This window comes from Bubalus kerabau, chromosome 4, assembly GCF_029407905.1.
Source record: "Bubalus kerabau isolate K-KA32 ecotype Philippines breed swamp buffalo chromosome 4, PCC_UOA_SB_1v2, whole genome shotgun sequence".
NCBI classification, from domain to species: domain Eukaryota; kingdom Metazoa; phylum Chordata; class Mammalia; order Artiodactyla; family Bovidae; genus Bubalus; species Bubalus kerabau.
This window is the reverse complement of record NC_073627.1, coordinates 158,185,340-158,208,468: the sequence shown is the minus strand read 5'-3', so window position 1 is coordinate 158,208,468 and position 23,129 is coordinate 158,185,340. Positions and strand designations below refer to the sequence as shown.

Sequence of the window (23,129 nt, the reverse complement as noted above, 5' to 3'; positions counted from 1 at the left end):
TGGTTGAGCAAATCCCTAGAAACGTATGTAAAACAGGTATTTATTATCTGAATATTTCTAACAAAAATTTTACACTGCAAAATTCCCTGAGAGGGTGTAAGGCACTATGATAGGAATTCAGTGGTAGGAGATAATACTTTAGGTAGAAGGATGGGGAGGAAGACTTTAACAGAAATTCTCTGTGGTAACTGGTACTTGAACCAGGCTTTGAATTACAGGTGGATTTAGGCCTTTCGAAATAAGGAAGAATGACTTCCAAGCAGGATAACTGTGGGAATGAAGGCACAGAAATGGAAGACGTTCTAGATGTATGCTGGAATTGAGACTGTTGGGTGGGGAGACCCTAGAAAGCAGGGTGGGGTGAGTCTGTGAGACTTGATGGAGAGCCTTGAAGTCCAGACCAGCCTTGGAGTTTCATTCTGTGATCAGTGAAGTGCTACTGAGTCAACATAGAGCAAAACCCCGACAGCTCAGTGGGTAAAGAATTTGCCAGCGATGCAGGAGACACAGGAGATGCGGGTTCAGTCTCTGGGTTGGGAAGATGCTCTGGAGAAGGAAATGGCAACCAGCTCCAGAATTCTCGCGTAGAAAACCCCAAAGACAGAGGAGCTGGGAGGTCTACAGTTCATGGGGTCGCACGACTGAGTGACCAAACCACCAAAGCTCCAATAGTACCACCAGGTGGCGCTAGTGGTAAAGAATCCGTCTGCCAATGCAGGCGACACAGGAGAGGAGGGTTTGATCCCTGGGCCCCAGAGGAGAAAATGGCAACCCACTCCAGTATTCTTACTTGGAGAATCCCATGGACAGAGAAGCCTAGTGGGCTACAGTCCATAGCGTCACAAAGAGTCAGACACAACTGAAGCAACTTAGCACAGCACACAAGCCCCAGTGCTTTGGCCACTGGATACAGAGTCAACTCATTGGAAAAGACCCTGATGCAAGGAAAGATTTAAGGCAGGAGAAGGGGACGACAGAGGATGAGATGGTTGGATAGCATCACTGACTCAACGGACATGAGTTTGAGCAAACTCCAGGAGATGGTGGATAGGGAAGCCTGGGATGCTGCAGTCTATGGGGTCTCAGAGAGTTGGACACGACTGAGAAACTGAACAACACTGCACTTAGGGAGGATGAATCTGCAGAAACTCCATAAGATGAACAGAGAGGGCCCAGACCGGGGGCCAGTTACATGGCAAATGGAGGATTTAGCAAAAGAGTGTTGGGAGGACTTGGCCTGACACAGTGCAAGTGGGGCACTGAAGAGATGTTAGAGATTCATTCCAGGGGTGAAGCAGCAGAGAACTAAGTTCAAAAAGGGCAGAACATGAAAACACCAGATGAAAGAAAATAGGGGTTGAACCCAAATCCCAAGTGGTTACTTGGGAGCTGCTCCTAGTTTCCTCAACCTTTAAGGGTGTTTTTCAGTTCTGAATGCAAACAGTTTCATCGCAGAGGCAAGTGAGCCCCTGTCAGAGTCTACGATCAGATCAGGAACACTTGAGACTCTTCTAATCTAGAGCAGCATTCCTAGGCAATAAAATATGAGACTGGAGAAAACATCTGGATATTTGCTACATGACGACCCCTGAGGAGAGAGAATGGAAGACACCATCCCCTTTGCAGTTACACCAGGGAAGGGACCCTGGGCACCTCGGATTCTGTTTGTCCACTCAGAGCAGAGGTCACCTGGAGACTGAGAAGTGGGTTGTTGCCAGCCTAACTATACATACGGAGGCCCCTCTCTTAACACCCACCCAGGTGAATGGGCATCCAAATCTGACTGCCTTTAGATGGAAATACCAGACCACTTTACCTGCCTCCTGAGAAACCTGTTTGCAGGTCAAGAAGCAACAGTTAAAACCGGACATAGAACAACGGACTGGTTCAAAATTGGGAAAGGAGTACATCAAGGCTGTATATTGTCACCCTGCTTATTTAACTTATATGCAGAGTACATCATGTGAAATGCCGGGCTGGATGAAGCTCAAGCTGGAATCAAGATTGCCAGGAGAAATATCAATAATCTCAGATATGCAGATGACACCACCATTATGGCAAGAAACAAAGAGGAACTAAAGAGCCTGTTAATGAAGGTAAAAGAAGAGAATGAAAAAGTCTGCTTAAAACTCAACATTCAAAAAACTAAGATCATGGCATCTGGTCCCATCCCTTCATGGCAAATAGACAGGGAAACAATGGAAACATTGACAGACTTTATTTTCTTGGGCTCCAAATCACCAAAGGTGGTGACTGCAGGCATGAAATTAAAAGATGGTTGCTCCTTGGAAGAAAAGCAAAGACAAACCTCGACAGTGTATTGAAAAGCAGAGACATTACTTTACTGTCAAAGGTCCATTTAGTCAAAGTTATGGTTTTCGCAGCAGTCATGTATGGATGTGAGAGCTGGATCGTAAAGAAGGATGAGCGCTAAAGAACTGATGCCTTCAAACTGTGGTGCTGGAGAAGACTCTTGAGAGTCCCTTGGAGAGCAAGGAAATCAAATCAGTCAATCCTAAAGGAAATAATCATTGGAAGGACTGATGCTGAAGCTCCAGTACTTTGACCACCTCAAATACCATTTCTGCCACTTAGCTGAAATGGTGACATTAGCTTACCTAGCCTTGGAGAGTAACATCTCACTGGGTTCTTGTGGGGATTTCCCAAAACAATAACAGTGCGTGGTAAAGAGCCTGAGAGGCTTCAGTGCTCAGCACATGGGCGCCCTGTGCCCCTCACCCCACCCTTCCCAGTGTACCTGCTGCCTCAGTCGCTGGTTTCCTGCAAAGTCACCTCTGATTCCTGAAGCTGTGTCTTCAGTCTTCGGATTCCTGTCCATTCTCACTCTCCCTCTCCTTCCCTGGAACACTCTTCTCTCTGTCCTGTTTCCTGGGAAATGCAGTCTCCCTTCCTCCTCCTACATCTTGCTGTTCTTCAGTCTGAATCCAAGTGTCTGTCTCTTTGTGCTTTTTACTCTTCTGCTCCTCCTTCCTTGGAAATTACCACTAAGAAGACACAGGAGGAGTCCCAACGGCACTTAGCACAAAAACTCATCTCCTTGATTGGCAGAGCAGTTATTAGGAAGAAATGGGCACCTTCAAGGGACCGAAAGTGACTGTTTTTCTAAAGCCCACCCAGAGACAGGAAAACTGTGGTAATTTTACAGAAAACCTTACTGTGGATAAATACAAGACCTTCCTCACAAATTATAAATATGCAGACATGGGAAATATCCTAGACCACTACGCACTGGGTAGGCTTCTGCTGTGAGCCACAGAACTACATTTGAGTGAAGTTCACACAAGGCCGCTGAACCAACCGAAAGGCAATTCCAGGCTCAGCACCTCTTTTATAGGGCAAGGATGGGAGCCACTCTCAGCCACACACGCTGCTCCTATTTAGTTCTACAGCTACCAGGTGGCTGGGCTGTGACCACAGTCAAAACTCCTGAAGTGACCTTTTGCCCAGCAATGCGACCTTACAACATCCTGGTCTTTTATTAGGCAAGCTAAACCAGAAACAGAACTCTCTTTAAATTTTTAATGTTGTGTGGAATTGAAACAGGTCTGAAATCACAAAGTCTCAGTCTCCTCCACATGCTAAGACCATGTGTTTCAGGCCACGTTTTAAGTTTCTTGGCGGCACAGACCTTGCCTGCTGACCCTCATATAAGGGACTGCCATCACTGCAAGCTCAGAGCTTAAGATGTTCTGAGGGGAGGGGGAAATTAGGCAGAGATCCTTTGGTTAAAGACCCCTCAGACCCCTGCTGGGGAGTAAGGGAATTCAGTCCTTTGGAGCCTCAAGCTCAGAAATTGCTTTGCTGGGTTACTTAGCAGTACCTTCACTGGTGATGTTTCCCTAGGTTCTATAACTTCTAGGCAATTCTAGCTGGAAGTTTCAAACATTCCTTTTTGCATTATCAACAGATCTCTTCTCTTAAATGGCCTGGCTTGGTGACTGGGATAGTTGGTAGAGTGTTCTGAGGGACTTCATTTTCTGTTCCATAGTCTCCTGTCCAACAAGGCTTAACACTGGCATATTATCAGGTATTATTTCTACTCTTTTATTCAAGACTGTGCTCTGAGGGGCCTTCTCTGACACCTCTAAGTACCCACCTATCTAAACAGTCATTTGTTAACAAATATTTCTTGAGCTTCTGCTAGGTACCAGGGCTGGTGCTGGTCATTGGGGGTGGGGTGGGGGAAGGATGGCAGAAACAAGCATAAATAAACTGTGGTTTCTCAAAGCAAGAGGCGTACAAGGAATCACATTAAGCTGTGAGAAATAAAGCGATATAAAGAAAGTGCTATGGAAGCCAGAGGAAGCAGTAATTAACTTTACTCCAATGGTGGGATAAGGGAAGGATCCCAGAGGCAATTGTGTTTCAGCAGAGACTCAAAGGATTCAGAAAACAAAGATCATGGCATCCGGTCCCATCACTTCATGGGAAATAGATGGGGAAACAGTGGAAACAGTGTCAGACTTTATTTAGGGGGGCTCCAAAATCACTGCAGATGGTGACTGCAGCCATGAAATTAAAAGACACTTACTCCTTGGAAGAAAAGTTATGATCAACCTAGATAGCATATTCAAAAGCAGAGACATTACTTTGCCAACAAAGGCCCGTCTAGTCAAGGCTATGGTTTTTCCAGTGGTCATGTATGGATGTGAGAGTTGGACTGTGAAGAAAGCTGAGCGCTGAAGAATTGATGCTTTTGAACTGTGGTGTTGGAGAAGACTCTTGAGAGTCCCTTGGACTGCAAGGAGATCCAACCAGTCCATTCTGAAGGAGATCAGCCCTGGGATTTCTTTGGAAGGAATGATGCTAAAGCTGAAACTCCAGTACTTTGGCCACCTCAGGCGAAGAGTTGATTCATTGGAAAAGACTCTGATGCTGGGAGGGATTGGGGGCAGGAGGAGAAGGGGACGACAGAGGATGAGATGGCTGGATGGCATCACTGACTCGATGGACATGAGTCTGAGTGAACTCTGGGAGTTGGTGATGGACAGGGAGGCCTGGCGTGCTATGATTCATGGGGTCACAAAGAGTAGGACACGACTGAGAGACTGAACTGAACTGAAGGAGAGAAAATAAAGAGCATTCATGGCAAGAGGAACAGTGTGAGCAGAGGTAACAGATGACTAAGTACTTGGCATATTGAAAATGCTGCAAAGAGTCTGACTAGAACACTGTCTACATGAATGAGAAAAGTGGAGGAGTGAAGCTGGAAACAGGCTGGCTTAGTTTCTGGAGCAGTTAGCAAACTGTTCTTCAGGCCAGTGGTTTTCAAAGTGTGGTCTCCAGACCATCAGCATAAGGTGAAAACTTGTCAGAAATGCAAACTCTCAGACCCCACCCAGACCAACCCTCAGATCTATGGCATCAGAAACTTGGGTAGGGAGGTGATGAGAGTGAGGAAGGTGATGAGAGCCAGGGAGGAGACAGCCGTCAGTGTGGTTAACTCTCCGTGCAACCGTGACCCACTAAGGATGGAAAGCCACTGCTACAGGCAGAGGGGCATTGCAGGAGTCTAATTCGAGCAATGACAGCACCCCTGAGTTTACCGAGAACATGCTGGCATCAATATGGAGCAGGAGAGAGCTGAGAACTGGAGGTTAGGGGACTGCTCAGCAGACTTTTGTAATGATCTGCGTAAGAGATGAAGAAATGATCTCCATCCACCTTGTCCACACCTTGTCTAAGCAGGCAAGTTACAGGAGGAAAAAGAGTCACTCAACTAGGATCACTGGTTTCACAATCGATTCATGAGTTCCCACGTCACCCTTCAATACCATCAGGCCATCCTATTATGCCCTCTATCCCATGTTTGATTCTTTTCACCAATCACAATCTAGATCTTCATTAGAATCTATCTCCTCCCTTACAATGAGGTCAGGGGCATTGTCTGTCATCTTCAGCGACGATGGAAAATGAGAGAAGGAGACAGAGTCAAGAAATAAAACTTTAGGAGAGTATGGGAAGGATTCCAGACTATTCCTGGATTCTCATCTGCAAAACAGTCCTCAAGGGCAATAGGGAATACAGAAGAAAAGCTAGCTGAGACCAGGGAAGGGTCAGTTAAGCAGCCACTCTGGCCACATAGGATGCTGGGACAAGGAAAAAACTAAGTCACAGAGGAAGTTCCTGGTGGTAGTTCCTCTGGTCCCTGGGGAAGGACCAGTCCAGTAAAATTAAGTGCAAAGACATGTGGATTCAGGCCACGTTTACTGCAAGCCTAGTATCAAGTGACAAAACTAAAAGAAGTGAGGAGTCTGATGTCCTTTATTCAAGAGAAAATAATCCATGGACTGGGGGGAGTGCAGAGCCTCAGAAGCAGTGCAGCATTCTTTCCGAGAGATTTTGGGCAAGAGTGTTTTACAGAGCATCAGAAGAGGCCATGTGGAAATAGGGTGTAAGTGGCTAGGAGGCTGGAAGTTTCCTTATAAGGCTGGTAGGTCCTGTTTCCCAGGGTAAGGTGAGCTGGCTAAAGCCAAGTTGGATGACTGTGATTGGTGTATGTTAGGTTTCCTTGACAGGCATTTCCTGTAGGTGCAGCCTGGCTTAGGTTTACCTTTGTAATGTGGACCAGGCTACTAAGGTGGCTTCCATTTAGTGGGTCCTGATATGAGTTAACTTTATCAGTAGCTTCAAATGTACAGGCAGACCTGGCCTGGCTACTATGGCTACCAAGTTTCAGGTTCCAGCCTTTAATCTATCTACTCACTGATTAACTGAGTCATCCAAAATATATGTCCATAGAGGCAATATGGCATAGAGGTTAACAGGGCAAAGTGTATAGCCAGACTGAGAAGGTTTGAATCCCAGCTCTACCAATGTTAGCAGTGAGACTTGAGGCAAGTTACTTAAGCTTTCTGTGCCTCAGTTTACTTCTATGTAAGAAACTCTAGGCGGGTATTTTCTTGGAAGGAATAAGTTTGCAGCATTTGGTGAGAGCGATGTTCAGATATGTTGGATTGAGATATGTGGTAAATGTTTGGAAGAGCCACTGCAGGATAAAGAACAGGCCTGCTGACCAATCGGGAGAAACAAGCTGGGGCTGGGAATGAAAACTATGCAGTGCTCAGCTGTTCAGTCATGTCTGACTCTTTGCAGCTCAATGCACTGTAGTCAAACCAGGCTCCTCCATCCATGGAGTTTTCCAGGCAAGAATACTGGAGTGGGTTGCCATTTCCTACTCCAGGGGATCTTCCCGACCCAGGAATTGAACCCATGTCTTTTACATCTCTTGCATTGGCAGGAGATTCTTTACAACTAGCGCCACCCAGGAAGCCTGAAATGAGCAGGGCTGGGGCCAATTAGCAGGGTGATGCTTTCCCCCAGCCCTGTGCTATTTCGCATCAAAGAACAGGAACAGATAAAGTCAGCACTGGATCCAAAGTGGGGAATCACGAGTGCGTAGAGGAACTAAAATTCCAGAGCACATGGGGTAAAGAGTGCTGGTGACAGAAAAGCAAGAGCCAGGCAAGGATACGTGTCCTAATGCCGTTTGCCAGCTTCGGTTACTTACATCCTTATTCACGGCTCTCCCATGTCCATCCTAGTGCTAGAAAATTACCTTTAAGTTGGCTATTTTTACTTGGTCTCTTTCTAAGAACAACTACAATGAAATGATGGGTTAGATTCTTTTTAAGTCCTCATTCAGACTTCCCTGGTGGCGCAGTAGACAGGAATCTGTCTGCCATTTCAAGGGACATAGGTTTCATCTCTGGTCCAGGAAGATTCCACATGCCATGGAGCAACCAAACTTATGCACCACAACTACTGAAGGCCACGAGCCTAGAGCCTGTGCTCTGCAACGAGAGAAGACACCGCAATGAGAAGTCCATGCCCAGCAACCAAGAGTAGCCCCTGCTCACTGCAACTAGAGAAAGCCCACACGCAGCAGCAAAGACCCAGTGCAACCAAAAATAATTTTTAAAAATTCTTATACAATAAATATGTTTTAAAATTGTTCATTCATATACAACCAGGAATCCTCTCACTCATTCTGTGCTAGGAAAAATCCATCAAGTTATTGTTAAGAACTTGGGCTCTGACCTGAGTTTAATTCTAATCTAACAGGAGTAGTGAGATTTTTCCACTTACAATGTGATTTTTTTGATAATATACTTAAACTCTTTAATCCTCAAGTTTCTAATCTGAAAACTGGCAATGACAATATCTGCTTCATAAATCATCGTGAGAATAAGGTAATTCACTCAAAAGGCTCAACTTCCATAGTGCAAAAACATTTACGATGCTAATGATTAAATAACATGAGACAGAGCACCTAATGCTTTCACAGACTAGAATCTTCCCTGTGGCCAGAGGAGATTCCCATTGGTTCTCCTCAGAAACATGTCTCTCCTCCCAATGTCTAACAGAACGCCATGTCCATTGTGGCTGGAAATTAATCCTCATTTTCTATTCAAAGACTTCCGATTCCTCATGACACTTCTACACAGGGACACAGGAGTGTCATTTTCTTCCAGACAGAAGCTTCCATATTTGAATCATTTTCTTATGGGACTCCTGCCAGGTGTCAGCACTGTGACTTCTAAGCAGTGTTACCTACTGACAGGCCTTGAGGCCACTCACCTGTGGAGCACACTCCCACCTCTTTCTCACGTTTGCCTGTCTTGTATTGCTGCTTATTTTAGTCTCTCATCCTGGTCCTGAGTTATTCTGCTGCCCAGCTAGCCAGAGGACACATATATCAAATTTTGGGGGTTCAGTACATCTTATTACACAGTCCACCAAAACCATCCTCCCCCTACAACACATGGGCCAAATTCTACTGTAGGTAACTGGCTGCTATCTTCTGACCCCTATTCTCCCTGTCTCTGAGGGGTATGACAATCTTGTTGAATTCATCTGTTATGTCATTAAACAGCCGTCACGTTGTACCCTGTAGAAGGAGCCATTTATCCCACCAACAGATGAGGAAGGGGAGCTATTTAAACAAGGGGGTCCTTGGAGAAAAAGGGAAAATTGTGTTCAGTACACACGTAAGGTACCCTTCTCCTGACCTTTATCCACTTGTCAATGTGTATAAAATGCAAAGAACATTTTATACATCTAACGATTTCTACATTATTAGGGTCAATGTTGTTTTGTTCTTGCTGGTGTTTCAAACACCTGTTTCTCCTATGTGCAATACTCAGTGGGGATTCTGGTATATAACAGACCTCAAACACTCGAACGAATGAAACTTAAACTCAGCTTTAGTCCATGTAAGGAGTCTACTTCTTTCCTACTGACTAACCTTGCTTTTATGTCTCTAGGAAAAGTCAAACTCATTCAGGAAAAGTTATTTTTATGAGAATATATATAGACTTAGCCCTTTTGTGGGCAAAAGGAGTGGGTGGTGACCCGCTTCTAACTCCTTCTGTGCTCCCATTTGAGGGTACTATAGATCCACAGGTTTTGCCTCCTTCATTATACCAAGCGGCAAGTGTGCAGTAGACGTGTCTCCATTTGTTGGGGTGCAGCTGAGACACAGGCCGGGGGAAAGCTCTCCAGCACATCTGGCCAGGGCTGAGGCCCTTGATGCCGGCCCCACACCCACCTGCATATTTTACTTCACAATGGCCATTTTATTAACCAACCAGAATTATACATAATCTTTATTTTGCATTTCCATATCTACAAAAATTAATGTAACGATGCCACTTCTACTGCGAGTACCACATTCTGCCTTCACCAGGAATCACCTCCCTCATCTTCTCCGTCTCGCTCCACTGTCAACCCTGAGGGAGAAGAACCCATCTTCACGGAGCTCGCACGGGCGCCAGGCACCCTGCTAGGTCTGCTCCGTGCTGCCTCCTTCAGTCCTCACAACGTGCCTGTGAAGCAGAATTCTCAGCTTCCTACAAGAGCAAGGCCAAGGCCCTGCGGAGGTTAACACCTCACCCAAAACAATAAGGCTAGCAAGTGACGGAGCTGGGATCTGAACCCATGTGGTTATTTCAAAAGTTCATGTTTTGCAGGCTGGTCGGATAGAGCTGCCTCTCTGAACTGTGACCACATCTGGGTGCCTGTTCTATTTTTGTCACCCAGTCATGTGATTTTCATATTAAGCAGGGGGAGGGAGGCTCCAGCAACTCTATTCGACTTCATTATAATATTTTCTAAATGTTATTTTTCCTATTTCTGAAAGGTGAAGAAATACAGATTTCACAATAAATAGTGAAAAACCCCCTACCCATTGCGATATTAATTGCTTTACCATGAGGTCTTCAGGGATGACTACATCATAAAGACAGAACCGTGCTCCCCACCATATGGGATATTAGTCACTTCTGGCTGCTCCTCTACATCCTTGGAAAAAAGCCAGTATAAATGTCTCTTGTGCTGTGAGACCTGTGAGAACATGCATCACCAGAGCTAATGAGGGGTACGTTGAAAGGAGAAAAAAAATCATCAACTGGTGCCCCAAGAAATTGTCATCACTGAAGTATGATAGAGGAAAGAAACTGGTTAGCCAGGCTTCAGAAGTTACGCTTCTAGTTATTTATCAACTAAAATCCTTATATTTATTCTTTAGACATTTAAAAAGTGGTCATGATTTTGGATGTACAATTGGAAGAATAGAGGAAATTCTCATTAATCAAACATTTGCATTATAAACTATGCTAGGTCCAGCACCTACTTTTATTTAGCCCACGCAATTCTGGTAGCTGTGAGCATAAGCTCTAGGATCAGGCAAGTCTGTGCTTGACTTCCAGCTCTGTTGTGTGACCTCTCATGAGTTGTTTCACTCCTCTCTCTGCCTTGATTTCCTCATCTGTAAAATGCAGGTCATCACCCACAGCCTGCAGCTCTGTGGCGAGGAACAAGTAATGTTTACAAAGCATTTAGCCCATCCTAGCACCCAGCATGCAGTCAACTGTTACGTCCATTGATTCTTTCAACAAATATCCATTGGGCAGCTATTTGTGTCAGGTATTGTTTTTGTTTCTGGAAACACAGTTGTATATAAAACAGACAGGAGCCCTGTCTTGTAGTGTTTAATACTCAGAAACATAATTATGATGACTAACAACCTAGTGAGTTATGGGGCAGATTTATTACTGGCTTCAGTTTACATTTTCTTGGCAAAACTCTATTAGTCTTTGCCCTGCTTCATTCCGTATTCCAAGGCCAAATTTGCCTGTTACTCCAGGTGTTTCTTGACTTCCTACTTTTGCATTCCAGTCCCCTATAATGAAAAGGACATCTTTTTTGGGTGTTAGTTCTAAAAGGTCTTGTAGGTCTTCATAGAACCGTTCAACTTCAGCTTCTTCAGCGTTACTGGTTGGGGCATAGACTTGGATTACTGTGATATTGAATGGTTTGCCTTGGAAACGAACAGAGATCATTCTGTCGTTTTTGAGATTGCATCCAAGTACTGCATTTCGGACTCTTTTGTTGAACATGATGGCCACTCCATTTCTTCTGAGGGATTCCTGCCTGCAATAGTAGATATAATGGTCATCTGAGTTAAATTCACCCATTCCAGTCCATTTCAGTTCGCTGATTCCTAGAATGCCGACATTCACTCTTGCCATCTCTTGTTTGACCACTTCCAATTTGCCTTGATTCATGGACCTGACATTCCAGGTTCCTATGCAATAGTGCTCTTTACAGCATCGGACCTTGCTTCTATCACCAGTCACATCCACAGCTGGGTATTGTTTTTGCTTTGACTCCATCCCTTCATTCTTTCTGGAGTTATTTCTCCAGTGATCTCCAGTAGCATATTGGGCACCTACTGACCTGGGGAGTTTCTCTTTCAGTATCCTATCATTTTGCCTTTTCATACTGTTCATGGGGTTCTCAAGGCAAGAATACTGAAGTGGTTTGCCATTCCCTTCTCCAGTGGACCACATTCTGTCAGATCTCTCCACCATGACCTGTCCGTCTTGGGTTGCCCCACGGGCATGGCTTAGTTTCATTGAGTTAGACAAGGCTGTGGTCCTAGTGTGATTAGACTGACTAGTTTTCTGTGAGTATGGTTTCAGTGTGTTTGCCCTCTGATGCCCTCTTGCAACACCTACCATCTTACTTGGGTTTCTCTTACCTTGGGCATGGGGTATCTCTTCATGGCTGCTCCAGCAAAGCACAGCCATTGCTCCTTACCTTGGACAAGGGGTATCTCGTCACCGCTGCCCTTCCTGACCTTCAACGTGGGATAGCTCCTCTAGGCCCTCCTGCGCCCATGCTGCCACGGCTCCTTAGACGTGGGGTTGGTCCTCCCGGTCACTGCCCCTGGCCCAGACTAATAGAGTTTTGCCAAGAAAATGCACTGGTCATAACAAACACCCTCTTCCAACAACACAAGAGAAGACTCTACACATGGACATCACCAGATGGTCAACACTGAAATCAGATTGATTATATTCTTTGCAGCCAAAGATGGAGAAGCTCTATACAGTCAGCAAAAACAAGACCAGGAGCTGACTGTGGCTCAGATCATGAACTCCTTATTGCCAAATTCAGACTTAAATTGAAGAAAGGAGGGAAAACCACTAGACCATTCAGGTATGACCTAAATCAAATCCCTTATGATTATACAGTGTAAGTGAGAAATAGATTAAGGGCCTAGATCTGATAGATAGAGTGCCTGATGAACTATGGAATGAGGTTCATGACACTGTACAGGAGACAGGGATCAAGACCATCCCCATGGAAAAGAAATGCAAAAAAGCAAAATGGCTGTCTGGGGAGGCCTTACAAATAGCTGTGAAAAGAAGAGAAGCGAAAAGCAAAGGAGAAAAGGAAAGATATAAACATCTGAATGCAGAGTTCCAAAGAATAGCAAGAAGAGATAAGAAAGCCTTCCTCAGCGATCAATGCAAAGAAATAGAGGAAAACAACAGAATGGGAAAGACTAGGGATCTCTTCAAGAAAATCAGAGATACCAAAGGAACATTTCATGCAAAGATGGGCTCGATAAAGGACAGAAATGGTATGGACCTAACAGATGCAGAAGATATTAAGAAGAGGTGGCAAGAATACACAGAAGAACTGTACAAAAAAGATCTTCACGACCCAGATAATCACGATGGTGTGATCACTGACCTAGAGCCAGACATCCTGGAATGTGAAGTCAAGTGGGCCTTAGGAAGCATCACTACGAACAATGCTAGTGAGGGTGATGGAATTCCAGTTGAGCTATTCCAAATCCTGAAAGATGATGCTGTGAAAGTGCTGTACTCAATATGCCAGCACATTTGGAAAACTCAGCAGTGGCCACAGGACTGGAAAAGGGCAATTTTCATTCCAATCCCAAAGAAAGGCAATGCCAAAGAATGCTCAAACTACCACACAATTGCACTCATCTCACACGCTAGTAAAGTAATGCTCAAAATTCTCCAAGCCAGGCTTCAGCAATATGTGAACTGTGAACTTCCTGATGTTCAAGCTGGTTTTAGAAAAGGCAGAGGAACCAGAGATCAAATTGCCAACATCTGCTGGATCATGGAAAAAGCAAGAGAGTTCCAGAAAAGCATATATTTCTGCTTTATTGACTATGCCAAAGCCTTTGACTGTGTGGATCACAATAAACTGTGGAAAATTCTGAAAGAGATTGGAATACCAGACCACCTGACCTGCCTCTTGAGAAATCTGTATGCAGGTCAGGAAGCAACAGTTAGAACTGGACATAGAACAACAGGCTGGTTCCAAATAGGAAAAGGAGTACGTCAAGGCTGTATATTGTCACCCTGCTTATTTAACTTCTATGCAGAGTACATCATGAGAAATGCTGGACTGGAAGAAACACAAGCTGGAATCAAGATTGCTGGGAGAAATATCAATAACCTCAGATATGCAGATGACACCACCCTTATGGCAGAAAGTGAAGAGGAACTAAAAAACCTCTTGATGAAAGTGAAAGTGGAGAGTGAAAAAGTTGGCTTAAAGCTCAACATTCAGAAAACGAAGATCAAGGCATCCAGTCCCATCACTTCATGGGAAATAGATGGGGAAACAGTGGAAACAGTGTCAGACTTTATTTTTCTGGGCTCCAAAATCACTGAGATGGTGATTGCAGCCATGAAATTAAAAGACGCTTACTCCTTGGAAGGAAAGTTATGACCAACCTAGATAGCATATTCAAAAGCAGAGACATTACCTTGCCAACAAAGGTTCGTATAGTCAAGGCTATGGTTTTTCCTGTGGTCATGTATGGATGTGAGAGTTGGACTGTGAAGAAGGCTGAGCGCCAAAGAATTGATGCTTTTGAACTGTGGTGTTGGAGAAGACTCTTGAGAGTCCCTTGGACTGCAAGGAGATCCAACCAGTCCATTCTGAAGGAGATCAGCCCTGGGATTTCTTTGGAAGGAATGATGCTAAAGCTGAAACTCCAGTACTTTGGCCACCTAATGCCAAGAGTTGACTCATTGGAAAAGACTCTGATGCTGGGAGGGATTGGGGGCAGGAGGAGAAGGGGACGATGGAAGATGAGATGGCTGGATGGCATCACTGACTCGATGGACATGAGTCTGAGTGAACTCCGGGAGTTGGTGATGGACAGGGAGGCCTGGAGTGCTGGGATTCATGGGGTCGCAAAGAGTTGGACACGACTGAGCGACTGATCTGATCTGATCTGATCAGTTTACATGTGAGGAAACTGAGGCACTGAAATTCATTTCTCCAAGTTACCTTGGTGGCAGGAATCCATCAGCTCTCCTGTACAGGCAAAATGACAGAGTTGTCTTAATTACTGCGTGTTAATGAAGAATAGCCATTGTAATTCACAAATGCAGCCTCCTTTATTCTGTATGCTGTCAATGTAGGTAGCGTAACACAGCAGAAAAACTCAGGATTTACAGTCAGGGGGTTTGATTTAAATCATGATTCTGTTACTTACTTGATGTCATATATCCTCTGTGAACACGTTGATCTCTTTGAACCTGTCTGTTCATCAACACAGTGGGGATAACAGTATACTCAGTGCCATGTGAGGGATCAAACGAAGCACGGAGGCTCAGAAACTTTGTCAGTCTTACTATATTATGGAAAGGAATATTAGAATACGACCATTTCAGAGCAGACTGTTTTCGCTCCAGAGGTAACACATACTAAAACTTGTACCACTGCTTTTTGGAGCATATTCTTGATCAATATACTCAGACTTGCCATGTAGAGTATGCAGGCTGTGTTCTGCCCAAGGGCACCGAACCAAGGAGGCAGACAGTGACTATAACACAGCCTACCCTGCTCCCGAAGCTGTGCGCCCAAATACAGGACCACCTTCACGCAGAGGAACCAGGCAGCTTTCTCTAATTTTGCCCCAAGGCAGACTATGGGCTAGCAGTGTCCTTGATTAAACTGTTCTTCTTTAATCATCTTCCACCTAAGTACTGCCAAAGAATGTCACCTCTCGGACTATCCTTAAAGACTAAAGGAATGAGTACTGTCAGGAGAGCCAGGTGCTGTCACTAAGAAACCCAGTAACCATATTCAAGTCCTCATCATGCAATTTGATGAAATTACAAAAATAACCAAATAACCACACGACTCATTTTTAAACATAGAAGTACATAAAGCTCTCAAAAGCAAATACAACAGAATGAATGCAACTCATAAAGTTCCATTTAGACACTTACCCGTAATTGACTAAAAATTGAATAGGGAGGAAGGGATTTATGAGTGAAAGATTCAACAGTAACAAGTAAATGTAGAGAAATTGGAATCTTCACTAGAGCAATAAACACAGCTTAATGTCAGAGGAAAAGAGAACACTGTCATGCAAAGCATGTGTTGAATGGTATCAAGTAGGATCAGTGAAGGAGGACCCACAAGTGATTGTTGTTCCCAGATTTTAGCACCTGCAGTGAGATAGGTCTCCAATTTGCTGAACAGACCTGTGCTTATTCTCTCAACTCTAATGCTGACAGTATAAGCTGTTCCTATAAACATGACACTTCTTCAGGATGCTGTGGATACTTGGCAACCTGCAAGCAGTATCTCAGGTTTTAAAGGGAAGTGGGCTGGTGATAAATGGTGAAAGAGAAGATAATTATTCCCCCACTAATTCTGATTCACCTGCCACTAAGAGCTGTGAAAGGAAACACAGGGAAGCGGAAGAGGAGGAGGAGGTGAGGGTGGAAAAAGAACTCTGAAGGAATTTACACCCACTCAGAGGTGAAGGAGAGGAACTGAAGCTGATTAAGAAAGAGCAGAGAAACTTTCCTAAGCTCCTGCAACCTCAGTCACAGCCCATACTACCTCCTTTTGTATTTTATCTGCAGCATTTCTGCTTGCCTGCCTCTTCCCCACACAGCCATCTGAAATACACCATGACAGTGTTAACACACAGGACTGAGTCGACTCCCCTGCTGCTCCTTTCCTCACTTGAGTGCCCGCTGGGCACAAAGTGGCGGGGGCTGAAAAACGGGAAGGTGAAAACAACTCCACCAGAATGGAACAGCAAAACAGGGATCTCCCGGGGATGTATGTCTCGGCTTTTATCAAGAAAGGACTCCCGCAGCAGTAGGATCTGCAACCTTTAAGCCAGAGGTGACTCAGAGGAGGAGGAAAACATGTTTCTAATATAATGACCTGCATGATTCAGGAACACAACGACTGAATACAGACTCCAGATCAGCAGCTTTTAGGGAGTCATATGCAGAGCAATCCTGAAGTCTCTATATAAGTAGATGGTAACATTTCATTGATACTAAAGGGGGTTGGTAAAGTGAGAAAATGAAACACACTGTAGAGGAAGAAAAACCTGAGTCATTTAGCCTAACAAGGATCAAAGTAAGGAGATCCTTAATAAAAGGGTTTGAAATCATAGTAAATAAATACAGTGAGGGGTTGTAGTGGAAAGCACTTTGCCCTGGCAATCAGATCAGGGTTCTAAGTCAATGCTCCAGTGGGTGTTCCTGAGAGGAGACTGATGAAGCCCTCATTCAGATGGCCTGTGAATTAATGTATGCTTCTTTCACTTTAGGAAATATGGACAGAAAAAAAAAAAAAAGAGCATCACTTAATCTACAAAATTAGAAGCATGACCATGTGAGAACCATCTAGGGAATTTTTCAGTCCTTTTAAGGATCTCTGTCATCTGACCCCACAAAGTGATGCTGTTGCACATTCTCTAGCCAAGGACTCCAGGATGATGGGGTCTCATACCAATTAGTAAGTGTGACCTGGTGTTCTTTTTACCTTGCATTCACCCCATCTATAAAGTGAGGGGTACACGTTAAACCATAAACTTGACTCTTCAGAAGGCTTGTCACCTGGTACACCATACCCAGTTCTCACGATTTGCTCACAGATACCCTCTGGGGTTTCTCATTCCTCTGCTTCTCCCCTCCAAAAATGCCATGCCCAGACCTACCACCTGCCCTCTACTTTTGCTGTTCTCTTGAACTAGAACTTGAGTCCATCCATACTCCCTTCCAAACACTTATCACTTACCCTACCATCCATAAATTATTCCTAGCTGCTTGGATATCTGTCCTGCTTTGCAGTTTTCCTTTTCTTACAGACCACAACATATCACTTAGCACTTGACTCTGTTATCTGACATTGTCCTCAAATTATCTTCTATGACTTAGGGTTGTCTCTTTAACAATATATCAAATTCCTTAATTCTTCAACTTCTATATTCTTTACAGTACATAAATAGTCAATAAAGATGTAATGGAGATGTAGTCTACCTAATTTAACAAAGTAGAAACTATGGATGGATACCAACCTCATTTTCATAGAATAGAGCAAAATTGCATGATTCCTAGAACTCCAAACCTAAACTTGACTTATGTTGTTTACACTCTGCAATTTACTTGACTATTCTTGAACATTAGTAATTCAAATATTTTGAAGGTCTTCCATGTGCCAGTTCTATATGTATCATCTCACTTAATTCTCACAGCCACCAAATAAAGTAGTATCACTGACCAGTTTTATAGATGTAGACAGGGGAAGAACAGCAAAGTTAAGCAATTTGCTCAAACCTACAGAGCAATAATCTTCCCACATGGCACTAGTGGTAAAGAACCCACCTATCATACAGCAAATTCCCGTTGGCTATCCATGGCTGTATGTCTCAGGAAACTCAAACAGGGGCTCTATATCAACCCAGAGGGGTGGGATGGGAAGGGAGATGGGAGGGAGGTTCAAGCGGGTGGGGATGTATATATACCTATGGCTGATTCATGTTGAGATTTGACAGAAAATAACAAAATTCTGTAAAGCAATTATCCTTCAATTAAAAAATAAATAATTTTTTGTTTGTTTTAAAAAGGACCCACCTACCAATGCAGGAGATGTAAGAGATGAGGGTTTGATCCCTGGGTCGGGAAGATCCCTGGAGAAGGAAATGGCAACCCACTCCAATATTCTTGCCTGGAGAATTCCATGGACAGAGGAGCCTGGCGGGCTACAGTCCATAGGGTTGCAAAGAGTCAGATACGACAGCCCACACGCACAGAGCAGTAAGGTAGAGCTGAGACTTGAAATCAGCTTGTCTAAATTCTGAATCCAGTTTGTAACCTCCATACAACAATTCTACTATTCAGCTTCAGTGTGAGTTTATTTGGCTGTAGTTTCCTTCACTTCACTAAAGGGATAAACTCAAGATTAGCAGGCATAAAATAGTTTCAAGTATGAAACTTTCTTATTATTTAAGCTGAAAACATTGAATAATAGTGACTTAACTATTTGCTGCTCACTCGATGCCAGGCATGAATATAAGCATTCACATGACTGCCTAAAGCTAATCAGGTAAATATCATGTATAAAAAAAGTAAAGTTATGTAAAGTTTAAAAATAAAATAAATTAAAAAAAAAGAAAAAAAAAAAGACGGATCAATTACAGGAAAATAAGTAGATACTCTCTGTTGCAACTGCTTACCTTTACTGTAAAAACTTTCATTATTTACATCTTTCTATCCAGAGAAATGATGCTCACATGTTGCTTTCTCAATTTTCTTGTACACATTGCCTTTCACAAAAAGCAAATACTTGTCTAATATACAGAAGGTCATTGATACGTTTACTTAATGGAGTAATTTCCAATATGCTGTAAAAAAAAAAAAAAAAGTAAAAAAGTAAAGTGAAGTCACTCAGTCGTGTCCAACTCTTTGCGATCCCATGGACTGTAGCCCACCAGGCTCCTCCGTCCATGGGATTCTCCAGGCAAGAATACTGGAGTGGGTTGCCATTGCCTTCTCCAGGGGATCTTCCTGACCCAGGGATCGAACCCAGGTCTCCCACATTGCAGGCAGATGCTTTAACCTCTGAGCCACCAGGGAAGCCCCATAGTAGATACATATATTATTCTTTTTAAAAACTGATAAAATAATTTAAGCTTAAATTCAATAATTAATCCAAAATCAAAAGTTTTTAGATGGTGAAGTTAGAATTCAAATTTAGTCCCTTTTGATACTAGAGGCCAAATTCAACCTATAAACTATCCTGTTTTCTCATATCTGTTATAGTGCTCATATAACAATACAAATATTCTTTTATAATGGACATAAAATCAGGGGAAAACAGTTAAATCTGTTCTAACCAGCTGCAAACACTATACTTCTTAAAAGGTAAATGGTATAAAGATAGGTTTCAATACCATGTATTATATAAGGAAACAGGTACCATGAGAAATAAAAGGTATTGGTGGAGAAAATCCATATACATAAAAATAAATACTTTTGCCCTTCCTAAAACTGTTACTCAAGGTTTATCTTTCTGTAACACAGTTTCCTAATTGAAGCTTTTCTGATACTATGGATTTATCTCACAGCAAAACACTAGTTCAGTTACATGGTTTTATAGCATGATTGAATCTATCTGGTGGTCAGACTTACACATGAAATAACGCACACCATAATCCTTGGTTAATCATTCAAGACATGAAAAAGTTCCAGAGGCTGGCAGAGAAAGTGAAAAAAAAAAAAAAAAAAAGCCACCTAAGGAGTAGAATTTCCCATTGCATTTTCCATTCTTTAGGGCCTGTGCCTGGCTCACTGCTAGGGATTCTGTGGTACTGATTGATCTTAATCTCTTAAGACTTTCAGGAGTTTTTGGTATACAGCCCCCTCAGTTTCCGAACTATCTAATTTTCAAAACTCTCTTTAAAATGCTTCAGGGTCTGAAGATGATGTTGCTATTGTTTAATCGCTAATTCGTGTCAGACTGTTAGTGACCCCATGGACTACAGCCCACCAGTCTCCTCTGTCGGTGGGATTTCCCAGGCAAAAATACTGGAGTAGATAGCCATTTTCTTCTCCAGGGGATGTTCCCCACCCAGGAATCAAATCTGCACCTTCTGCACTGACAGGTGGATTCTTTACCACTGAGCCACCAGAGGAAACCCTAGAGATTTGAGATTACGGCTTAAGACAAACAATCTTAATTAAGCCCTAGTCTGTTCTGATAAACCGGTCTAAAAGGAATAGGGTTATGGAAAGTCAGAATAATTCCAATATACCAAATCTTTTCTAATGAAACTGACTAAGCAATGGCTCAAAAACAATAACCAACATCGATGCAGCACTTTCCATAAGCCAGGTATTATTTTGAGCACTTTGCTTTAACTCCTTCTGTCAACAACCTTATGAGATAGGTACTCTCTCCATTTTACACATGGGTAAACCAAGACAAAATGAGCTTAAGTAACTTGTCCCAGGTCACACAGCTAGTAAGTTTCAGAGATAAAACTAGAGCCCAGGTAATCTGAGTATAGAGTCTAGAGTTTTAATCTCTTTGGCTAAAAATTTCTTTCAAAGCTCCTCACTACTTGTTTCTCTTGGACTTGGTTCCCCATTTGCAAAATTAGATTAAAATATGTACCTTTCTCAAATTTTCAAGACCCCGTGGAAAGCAAGGTGAGAAATAGAAGGTAAGTGGTGGCGAACCTTTCACACCCAGGAGCAGACACTGGTGTCTGAGGAAGGCCACTCCAGAGTAGGCCATGGGGTTCCCACCGGGAGAAGAGCCCATACCCCAGCTCCTCCGACCTGCTTTCTGCCTCCACCTCCCCAGCTGAGCTTCTGGGGCTGTTCCTTTAAACCTGATGGTGCCACGCAGATACACCTGGGCCATAGAACGTGGGCGAGCCTTGGGAATTAGAGGCTTGGCCTGGGTGCCTCTCCTCACTGCTCTGAACCAAAATTGCTGCTTGAGTTGTTTTCCTGCACTGAGAAGGTTTTAATGTGATAAACTTCTCTCCTTAAAAGAAGAATTAGTGGCAGATTCAAGAGATCTGGTAATCACATTTGCACACACACACACACACAATTATCCAAGAATACGTTTACAAAGGAATTTTAATACGTATTGTTTTAAAAATACCATTAAGGCCAGGTTAAATCATGTGTTTATCATTAGTACACAAACAGTTGGCCTTATTCCAGAATGAGATGGAGAATAGGGACCATTACACATATGTATTTACTCTTGAAATTATTTCTGATATTTGTATAAATATTCATTGGCACAACAGATTTGTGATGTGTGAACTATTTAACTACATTTTGCAAATGAATAAACTGAGGATCACAGAAGTTTAATAAACCTATCCACAGCTTCACATATAAATAGTAAGTGGCTGAGCTCACATTTATAGTCAGGCTGTGTAAAGCAAAACCCACACACTTTCAAGTACCTCTCCATGCCTTTCAGTTTATCAATTCCCACTCTGCCCCAATTCACATTTTCTGTATTATCCTGTTCTCCATTTGGAACACACTTACACATATGATGCTAATTCAGCTTAGCACAAATGATGGGGAATTAAGTGGATAGGTGCCCAGAAGTGATTGTGTATTATTTATATATTCAAGCATAGTCTGCTCTCTGTTAATTGCTTTATTCTTAATAATTGGTTAGGAATCAGCAAAAATTAAATCAAGCTGAGAAAGGTCTCAATAAATGTGTGCCAGTCTTATTTTTAAAAGGTTCTTAACAATATATAATAAGTAGTAGCTACCATTAATGACCCTGGTAGCTCAGACAGTACAAAATCTGCCTGCAATGCTGGAGACCTGGGTTCAATCCCCGGGTCAGAAACATCCCCTGGAGAAGGGCATGGCAACCCACTCCAGTATTCTTGCCTGGAGAATCCCATTGACAGAGGAACCTGGAGGGCTATAATCTATGGGGTCACAAAGAGTCGGACACAACAGAACAACTCACCCTTTCACTTTCACCATTTATGAGGTGTCAGGCCTTTAATCTAACTTAATTTTTATAATGTTCCTCTGAGGTTGGTATATGATTAGTTCTATTTTCTAGAAGAGGAAGCAGCTGAGCTCTAAGAACACTGAGAAGCTTGCCCAGGGTTATACAGCTAAAAGAAGCACAGTTTTGATCATACAAGCTCTGTCTGATCTAAATGCCCCGATCTGCTTCACGTCTTCTTGCATGCTGGTATCAAAGAGGAAGCTTCCTGCCATAAAAACACAGAGGCAGTGAGATACTGAAGGGAAAATGACATATGTAGAATACTTTCAGTAATTTCAGTACTTTTCTTTTAGCTTCCTGAGGCATAACTGACAATAAGCCAGGCATATCTAGAATGTAAATTTGATGACTTTTGACATATGTGTGTCTACTAAGCCATCACCAAAATCTAGATAATGAATATATCATCACCCCCAAAAGTTTCCTCATTGCCTTTATAATCTCCCTGCCCTGTTTTCTCATTCCCAGGCCCTCACAATATGTTGTTGCTGCTGCTGCTGCTAAGTCGCTTCCGTCGTGTCTTACTCTGTGCGACCCCGTAGATGGCAGCCCATCAGGCTCCCCCGTCCCTGGGATTCTCCAGGCAAGAACACTGGAGTGGGTTGCCCTTTCCTTCTCCAATGCATGAAAGTGAAAAGTGAAAGTGAAGTCGCTCAGTCGTGTCCGACTCTTAGCAACCCCATGGACTGCAGCCTACCAGGCTCCTCCGCCCATGGGATTTTCCAGGCAAGAGTACTGGAGTGGGGTGCCATTGCCTTCTCCAAGAATGGTATTAAGAGGCTGTTAAACATTGCACTTAAGATAAAGTCATTTATAGTAAATGTCACTCTGCAATTCTGAAAACAGAACACTGACCTGACTTCTACAGAGAGAACCTGAAAGCCTGCAGTCTTTGAAGGAATACGGTTTAGGGGCTTATGGAGATGGAAGTAGTATACAAAAGG

General features: G+C 43.2%; 1 protein-coding gene across 5 annotated transcripts in view; it reads right to left on the bottom strand.

Moving 5' to 3' along the window:
• Positions 1–21,011, bottom strand: part of PLPPR1 (phospholipid phosphatase related 1) — a 201,405-nt gene extending 180,394 nt beyond the window's left edge. The window contains exons 1-4 of one of the 5 annotated variants that reach the window (XR_008713821.1): positions 20,859–21,011; positions 18,854–19,021; positions 10,232–11,454; positions 9,617–9,752 (exon numbers count right to left, since the gene is read on the bottom strand). The gene's annotated coding sequence lies outside the window, so the exon portion shown is untranslated. Of the gene's footprint in view, positions 1–9,616; positions 9,753–10,231; positions 11,455–18,853; positions 19,022–20,793 lie in introns of those variants that run through there. The other 4 variants (XR_008713819.1, XM_055579171.1, XR_008713817.1 and 1 more) reach the window with 4 other exon arrangements.
• Between the last annotated feature and the right edge of the window lie 2,118 nt (positions 21,012–23,129).